Here is a 10,196-nt window from a genome sequence, read left to right as displayed (position 1 = left end):
GCCATCACATCGGTTTATCGTGCTGGGTCGGGAAATCACGTAGCCAAACCATTTGAGAAAAGGGCCCCCTAAATTCCCAAAAGGCCAGATCCAGATTACCCGACCCTTTTAATATTTGCCTTAAAATTTTCACAAAACATCAGATAAATTGGTAAATTTGGCACGTATTAGTGACACATTTTATTACACCATGTCACAAAAATTAATTGCATTTACAAAAATATTCCTCAGTTCATTAAGCCACTTTCAATCGAATGTGAAGCATGGACTGGTGGTTAGGACCCTTGTCTTTCAATCAGAGGGTCATGGGTTTGATTCCCAGCCATGGTATGTTTTCCTTCAGCAAGAAATATATCCACACTGTGCTGCACTCAACCCAGGTGAGGTGACTGGTTACTTGGAAGTATTAATTTCTTGAATGCAGTGACTACTGAGAGGCAGCTTGAGCTAAACTTTAAAGGGGAAGTTCACCCTGAAGAAAACTTTGTTGCAAAAATAGCAGAAAAAATATTGGTGAAGGTTTGAGGAAAATCCGTTAAAGAGTAAGAAAGTTATTAGAGTTCAAAGTTTTGGATTTGTGACGTCATAAACGAGCAGCTGCCCCATGTGTTATGTAATATAAAATGCATGAATTTCAAATTTTGTATGGTTCCTGATGAATTAATTTTGTTTTCTATTCATGATCGGGTGTGAAGTAATTTGTCTATTGATATACAAAAGGTACAGTGAAAACCATTTTCAATTTTCTGAGAAAATGACATTTCATTGATTTTTTACCATTCGCTATGTAGGAATGCTGCTCGCATATGACGTCACAAATCAAATAATTGAAATTCTAATTACTTTTTAATTATTTGATGAATTTTTCTCAAACCTTCGGCAATATTTTGTATTATTTTTTCTGCTATTTTTACAATAAACTTTTTGTCAGGGTGAACTTCCCCTTTAATGCTGGGGTATCAATAACAACAACGTGCCTCAGAATAGATTTTTTTCAAGAAATAGATGTCGCTATATAAATGCCTAATTATTTTATTATTATCAATGTAATTACCAAAGGCAAATTCTGTTACATCACAATACCTTAATATTTTAGGCCATTTTACACCAACTTAGGTTTATGTGCACCAAGTTGCAGGTTCGTAAAACAGAAAATGAAATCCTCCCCCCCCCTTTCCAATGACGGATATACCCACTGATCATGGAAGAGCCTCGGGGTGACCATCAGCAAACACACGCTCCTCTTCAGAATAAAGCATGCAACAATGACTTTATATCTTTTATTTTGCAACACGGCTCAAATTACAGCATAATGAATGGATGAACATCGTGGCTAGGAGTAGTCTGAAGGCGCAGACCCATGGTTTTCACAATTCGCATAGTGGATAATGAAGAGTCTGAATTAGTGAGACTAGATTCACTATGTACTGTGGCTGGATCTACTCATTTGAAACAGACAGAGCCTTTGTCGTCTAGTCTTTACCCTAGACCCGTTATTGTTTAAAGTGTCAAATATGCGTCTGTGCCGGCAGACTAGGCTAGGAGAGAGAGGAAAGAGATGCTGCACCGTGAACAAATACCATAGCAACTTAGGAGATATATTATGATTCCGCATAATTCTTGAGTACTGCGGAGGCTACAAGTCCATGCAATCGGATTCCTTTTCAATATTTCTTTACGTTTGAGGTGTGTATGTTGCGTCTTCCATGTTGAATGTTTTACACAATAAGCAATATGCCACGTATTTACACCAAGTCAATGCAATTGGATCGCTTTATTTTCTTTACATTTGAGAAGTGTCTTCCATATTAATATTGGGATAACAAAAACAATATGCAGAGCATTAAAACTTAGACAAATATGCAATTAACATGTACATGCAGTATAGTGGTGCTCAAATGTTAGTGAACCCTACCAGATAATGAACTTATTTAGTGTTCAAGTTCTGCCATGTTTTAAATGTTTAATTGTGAAATCAGGCGATAAAATATTACATTCAATAAAGTTTGTTTCTCTGGGTTAACCAAACATTGTAATGTAGTTGCCTACATTCAACACTTAGCATGAAAGAGTTTATTTTGTGAAGGGGGTTCACTTACTTCTTGGCACAACTTAATACATGAATGTGAAAATATTATATTTCCCTCTTCCTACTTTCTTCAAATAATCTTTTCTTTGTCCCTCATCATAATTATGTACATTCTTATTTTTTTCAATAACTCCTTCAAACAAAGATACATGATGGCAATATTCTTTGGGACCAAAAGTTGACATAATACTCCCTAGAAAACTTCACACAAACAAAATTGTGAAAGATTTAAAAATCTGCCATATTTCTACAAACATTTGTATTTCCCATATTGAATTTCATATCACACACAAATGTTTAGCCTGCTTATGATATCAACTTGCATTGCATAATCATTCAATCCATAAATTTGGACTTTTGTCAAAAAAAGGACACAAAAAATTCAACACTGATCTTCTTGAGTAAACAATAATTCTATCTTTTTCTAATTTCATGTTCATTAACCCTACAAGAAAACATAGCATGATTTCATCGCCATTTCATCACTAATATTAGATACCTCCATCTAAATTTTCACCTCCAAATGATACACAAATACACTAATAGAAGCCAATTTTAACACAAGATTGAAATAATTCAATTTTTTGTTTTTCTATACAAATAATCCCTGTTCGAAAATCTCCGAGCTAAAAATCAAATTCTCCAACAAGTGAATAGTGTACTCGTACAGTGCAACGATGGCTGTGTTTACTGAAGTGTCATGTAATACTTCCTTTCCTAACATAAAGTGAGAAATTATGGCACTTAGACTGAGACGTTTAATTAAATTTGGGAACGGACCTAATGTTCTTTCTCGTAACATCATAGAGAAAAGTCAACATGCTGAACAGAGTATTTGATTAGTGCACTTTATGAACAATGCTTCAGCTGCATCTGGATATGAAATAGTGAAAACTATTGCCTCGATGTGCATGTAATAGTGAAAATTAATTGATCATCTGGATTTGATAAAGAAAATCAAATGACATGTGGAAATACTGAAACGCAATACATAACTTTCAATCTTTATATTTTATCTCAGGGTCTGATTTACATTGTTTTAAATTTCGTTGTTAATAGGCCAAGCCAACCCCAACAAAAATTTGATTTGAATAAATAAAGAAAAAACAGGTACATTTTTAGATACAAACAGTTAGGACATTTTAAAATTTCTCAATGGAGTAACATGCACCACACAGTTGATATAATTAGAGAGTCAGTGTCAAACACTCACTTATCTATTTTATCATAAATCAATGTGCACATAGTAGGCCTATATATCAATTGTAGAATCAAAAATAAAACTATACATGTAGGTTGCAGCAAAGGCGATCCCACATATTCAGGGATGAATCAAACCTTGTTTAATATTTATAGGGAAAATATAATATAGGCCTACCGGTAATTCATTTTTCATACATGACCAAATAACAGTAATATTGGGTGATATTCCCTGATTTGTATATTGACCACGGTGTAGGCTACATATTTACCTTTTTGAAAACCGACCAGAACATTGACATCTTATAACTTTCTCATTTTGAATATCAGATTTTGATGATAATTTTTCAGCATAAAGCTCACTTGATTTTATCTTGCTATTCAAATTAAGTATTTGTTGGGGTGGACTTCCACTTTTTAAATATGACCAAAAAAAAAACAGGTGACAATTATCAAAGTAAAAAATTGTGTGTGGTGTGAATGTGGGTAAAAGCGAGTTTATTTATACCATTTTGTAATTTCCAGAGCTGAAGTAGGTGTTTTATTTGCTAATCTGACATAATTCAATCTCAAGACAAGAATTCATTGCAACATATTTCTTTAAACGAAGTTGAAACAATATGGTTTAGAATCAAGATACATACAGTGATGTTACAGGAGAAACAGCGATCAGGGCAATTCTTGACATAATATATGGCTTCCTAAGGTAAATTTCTGGTGGCCCGGTCCAAAAAGGGCATCCGGCCACTGATAATACTGTATCCGATATATCCGATATCAGAGGTCTTGCCTTAGATTTGTACCAAAATTATCTTTATAATGGCAGACAATATGTATAATTGCATGGTTATTCATCCCGAAAAGATACAAAATATTAATATTGGTGTTCCTCATGGATCTGTTTTAGGACCTCTATAATTTATTATGTATATAAATGACTTACATTTTGTTAGAAAAATATTAAGATTCTGCATTATATGCAGATGATAGCATTTTTTATGGAAATAATGTTTGTACAATACTCAATGGAAAATTGTGACATATAGGACAGTGGTTTTTAGCAAACAAGCTGAAACTCAAAATTGATAACATTGTGTATAATTTTCTACACTAAAAATAAGCATATTGATACTCATTCCATGGATGTAAAAATTGATGGTTTTAAAAAACTAGTATTCCAGTTGTACAGTATATCCCATTACTTTTTGGGGAGTGCAATCAGTAGAGTAATTGCAATTGTTCTAACTCATATTCTTTGAAAACTTTCTTTTCTATGATCTTTCCTCACATTATTTATTCCAACATTGTATGGGGGAAACTGTGCAAAATATCTTTTAATTTGTATATTCATCCTTCAAAGGTGTGCAAAACAGATAAATACAAACTCTAAGCCCTATACTCACTAAAATCCTTTGTTTAAAGAAAAGAAAGTAACCTGAAATCTTGCCAAAGTCTTTCAACTTTTAAACAAACATTTAGAAATATTCCATTGAACTCGCATTACTTTGCCTTCATATCCGTCCCCCCCCCTTTGTTTTTTTTTTAGCTCTTTTGTATTGAAGGGATTGACCGTTGAAAGGTCTTGAAGGCCTATTGTTAATCCCACCACTTTCTGTTATTTGCTGTATTTATAACGTACCCTCCGGTGTTTGAATGTATTTTTTATGTTTTTATGACACCTGTATTCTTATCAGATTGTGAAAATACATAAATCTAAAAAGATAACGTCAAGCCTTGTAAATAAATATGCCTTGCGGTATGAAATCATATTCCTCTGAAAGATACGTTTAGCTGTGCATCTATCCAACTAATGCAGATGACGAAATAAAAGTCATTACTCATTAATAATCACAGATTATGAAACGATCAATCACAACATGATTTAAAAGTGCTAGCAATATAGGAAATATAAATCGCGCATCTGCCCGACACATTGTGGCATACATGGAGGAGCAGAGATATTTTTTTTAATTCTTGATAACGCATCTCTGCACCAACATACATAGGAAATGGTCTCAGGTTCTAGAGAATACATGCACCGGCCACACAGAAACGTTGCACTCACAGAGGCCCTGTTACAACCAGTCATACAGCAGCGATACCTAATGTCACAATATGAATCAATGTTTGACACCACCATGTAGAAGATGACCGGGGGGGCCACTTACATTGACGAGTGGATACCATGCGCGACCAAAAAAACACGTAAAAAGGATGTCTTTTTCACGATAGGGCACGTTACGTACGTAACGTGATAAGGGTGTCAAAACACAAAAATAATGAAAAAAGGGTATCTATTTCGCTAGGAAAATTACGTGTTTAGGGTCGAATTTGTGGGGATGATAAAACAAAATTAAAATGTTTTATAAAGGATGTCCTCTTTGCCCCGACACTTCGCGTTTAGAGTCCGATTTGCGCGAGGTGTAGAAGGTTGGGTTTTACTAAAACAAATAAGGAAAACCCAACGATCGAAGGACCCATAACAAAAGAACATTCCTGTACTTGTTTAGGGGTTCATTTCAGGGAATATTTGTCAAGAGCATCGTTTTGTTTCCAATACTTGTTAAGGGTAGGGTTTCACACGCTACTTGTTAAGGGGTGCATTTTCGGAATATGGAAATTATGTGTTTAGGGTGCTTTTCGAGACCCCATGGTTGCGCATGGTATCCACTCGTGAATGGAAGTGGCCCCCCGGGAGAAGATGTGACTGAGTCTACTGTTAGTACTCTGTCAACGGCAATAACATCTATGTACGCCCTGTTTATTGGTTAAGGCTAAGTGAAGGCCTAATTTTATAAATGAAAATGATAATATGCAACATTTATATAGCACTTGATACAAATGTTTCTAAGCACTGCATAATACTATTACCCCGGCTTTATCACAGCTATCTTGATCGAACGCTTGAGCATTCAAGGAATTTATTCCTACTGGGTACCCATTTACTACACACCTGGGTGGAGAGAGGCAAATGTAGATAAGCACCTGCTGCGGTGGGATTTGAACCCCAGACCTTGTGGTTCAAATTCCAGAGACTTATCAACTGAGCCACAACATTTAATATGGACCACAGAAAATGAATGTGGGTCCACCATATTGAAAATAAGTCATCAAAACCATCATCACCAACACCACCATCAACATAACCATCATCATCAGTATCATCATCACCACCATCATCATAATCATCATCAACATCACCAGTTCCATTATCATCACCAACATTATCATCATTAATATCATCACCCTCATCAACATCACCACCACCACCATCATCATAATCATCATCAACATCATCATAACCAATATCATCACCATCATCATAACCAATATCATCACCATCACCATCATCATCTTCATCACCACTATCTTCATAACCACCATCACAAGCATCATAATCACCACCATTGTAACAACCTATATCATGACCATCAATATCATCACCACCATCATCTTCATCATCACCAACATCATCATAACCAATATCATCATCATCACCATCATCACCAAGATCATCATCAATATCATCTTCATCATCACCACCATTATCATCATCATCATCACCAAGATCATCATCACCAAGATCATCATCAATATCATCTTCATCATCACAACCATTATCATCATCATCATCATCACTATCATCATCACCAAGATCATCATCAATATCATCTTCATCATCACCACCATTATCATCATCATCACCATCATCATCACCAAGACCATCGTCATCATCATCAATATCATCATCATCACCATCATCATCACCACCACCACCACCATCCAGTCTATGCTCATCGTTCTTTCACCGATCACTCATATTATTACCTTCATGCATCTTTTGATCTAAATTTTCATTTTCAAACCAACTTTAAGTTTAATTAGATTTAGATCTAGACTGACTTTTTTCTAAATGAACTTTGAATACATTGCCTGCATGATTGAGAATTATCTCGTTTTGAATTTTAGTAATGATCAGTCATTCAGTAGCTTTAGTAGTCATGTTTTCAATACTGGTCAATACCAATTTTATCTGTCAACAAACAACAACACAAAAAAGTATTAAAACAGGCAGAGAGCCAGAGGCAACAAAATGGACCTATCTAACGTTACACACACAAGCCGATCTATCACAGGTAGTGTTCAAATCTAACTTCTTCTACTAGCTTAGGCATAAATGTAAGCCTTTGATTTACAATTCGTAACTAGCTTACCCGCTTATCAATGCTTCCTTCAAACAACGCAGGGATGCCGTCCACACACCGAAAACAAGAAGAAATCTGTCTTCGTTCTGTTTGTCGTCTGCAATTGTCAAGACAGGAACTGTATGAGGTCTACACAGAAGATTTGTACTAACCGCCTGAGCTGTCTCACTGCACAACGGAACACAATAGGACAACATGTGTGTGGAGAAGCTCGTGCATGCATAAGGCAGACGTCAAAAGAGCAGCTGGAAAAATCTAGTTTCGATTCAGTCTCCAATTTAATAATAATAATCAGTATCATTGTTATTTTTCAATATTTTGGAAACATCATTGAATAATCATATACATTGATGTAGAAAATAAGTGTTCTCTCAATTTTTAGCATTCTCATAAGAATGAAGATTAATAATTTTACTGTAAATTCAAATAAAATAATACAAGAGCATCGAAATAAGCTTTGCATGTAAACAAAAAAGTTGAAACTAGGAATAAAGTCATCAAAAGCTGGCGCTAATCACTTTTATACTGCCCGTTTGACATATTTCTTTTACCTCGGCCTTTTTTGCCTCTTCAAACTTTCAATATCTTTTAATTTTGCGATTTATGAGTCATTTTTGCCTCTGCTATTTTTATATCTGCCACTTTACCATTGTCATTTTTACCTGGCACTATTACGCAATATGGTAAGGCAGTAAAGTTGGACTGAATGTTACCCTCCAATAAATAAAGTACAGCCTTTGTTAAAAATAATTATATTTAATCTTTGGCTTCTATCTCTTCTCGAACTATAAATGATTATCACTCTATCAGTAAAATTACCACATGGTGAACAATTAGTATTTCTTTCATTGAGAAGTATATAAAATATATATGGTGGGTGCGTCGTGGTCTAGTGGTTCTGAATCTTGCTTTTCAATCAGAGGGTCGTGGGTTCGAATCCTAGCCATGACGCGTTTTCCTTCAGCAAGAAATTTATCCACACTGTGCTGCACTTGACCCAGGTGAGGTAAATGGGTACCGGCAGGAATTATTTTTTTATTCCTCAAAAAGCCGTGCGCACCAGAATCGGTAGAGTAGCTTAGCCAGGGTAATATAGGAGCGCCTTAAGTACCTATAAAGGTGGATACGTGCGCTATACAAATCCTATATTATTTTTTTTAAACAGGGGGAGAAGTCTTTTTAAAAGCTGCTGCATAATATTTCCTAATCTGCATGAAACACATTTCCTAAGAGGAGTATATTACTTCGTGTAGTATATAAAAATAATAATTCGTGCACATACAGTTTTGATGCATGGGTACAATCCAACTTCGGCTACTGAAGTATTGCCAGATGGCAGCTTTTATTAAATTTCACATTTTTCAGCCATTTGAATTGGACGAAATCTAATTCCGTATTTGATTTTGTATAGTAAACCGACGTTTCTGGACATACTGGTAGTTAAACAACGTACACGTTAGTTACAATTTGAATTTTCATCTAATTGTGACACCTGATTTTTTCTTTCTGTTTAGAATATTATTGTCTATTGTAATATTGTAATAAAATGCAGCAATATGTGAATTTGTATGTTTGAAATATATAAAATCTGTTTTATTAAGTGAAAGTATTGTCATCTCTTTGTGATTTGCTCGATTTAAGAAATTTGGTTATTTCAATTATTTCCTGAACATTAATTTTTTGTAGGGTTAAATAATTATATAGAATTAGTGGGTAAGGGAAGAAATTTTTCATTTTTTTTTAATGGTCTTTTAAGTTTGTTTGCCAAAGAAGCTCCTATATTAACAAAAAAATGAATTGAAGGTATCAGCTACATCATCTTAATTTACCAGAGTTAGTCCAAATAGCCATTTAGTCAATTTACCATTTGGTCTAATTTGTAGTAATTATTGTGTAGTAATTGGGCAAAGTGAATGAATAGAAAATGGGTATTAGACCAACTGGTTATGAAACGAAATGGCCATTTTTTTTTTTTTTTTTTATTTATTCATTTTCCAACACATGGGCTGGATATAGCCCTCTTCAGCCTAGCGGCTGTTCTTCTGAGGGGTCCAGATATTAAAAACATACAAAGTAGATAGATTACAAATGCAAAATACTTTACATACGTGAAAAATACATTGTAGCAAACAATAAAATACAAAAACACATAACAAAAATCATCAAATTATTACCATTTAAAAAATGGGGAAAGGGGGAGGGGGGGGGGGCATGCAAACAGGGAAGTTAATCCTTGAGGTCATTCAGTACGTTTGATAGGCCTAGAGTGTTTATTTTCCGTCTAAATGTATTTAATGGGGTTTCGAATGGAATGTGTTTTGCAAGGGAATTCCACACCTTTGCACCTCGGAAAAGGAAACGTCTTTTTCCGAATTCGGTTTTGGGCAAATTTAATGTTAACTGCATATTACCGGATCTGGAATTATAATTGGATTTACGGTAAACAAATATCTCTTTTAAATAATTGGGACCTAAATCATGTAACAATTTATACATTACTATTGCCAGCTGTTTAGTTCGGCGAATCTCTAAGTCGTCAATGTTTAAAGTTGAAAAAATAGATTTAGTTGGAAATAAATAGTGAACTTGTAGAACGGTTCTTAGAGCCCTATTTTGTAAGGTTTGTAATCTTTTACAATTAGTCTTTGAGGTATTTCCCCATACAGAGGCACAATAGTCAAAATATGATTGAATGACCGATT

Source organism: Lytechinus variegatus, chromosome 18 (assembly GCF_018143015.1).
Source record: "Lytechinus variegatus isolate NC3 chromosome 18, Lvar_3.0, whole genome shotgun sequence".
Classification (NCBI taxonomy): domain Eukaryota; kingdom Metazoa; phylum Echinodermata; class Echinoidea; order Temnopleuroida; family Toxopneustidae; genus Lytechinus; species Lytechinus variegatus.
The sequence above is the reverse complement of the archived record's forward strand: the minus strand, read 5'-3'. Positions refer to the sequence as shown.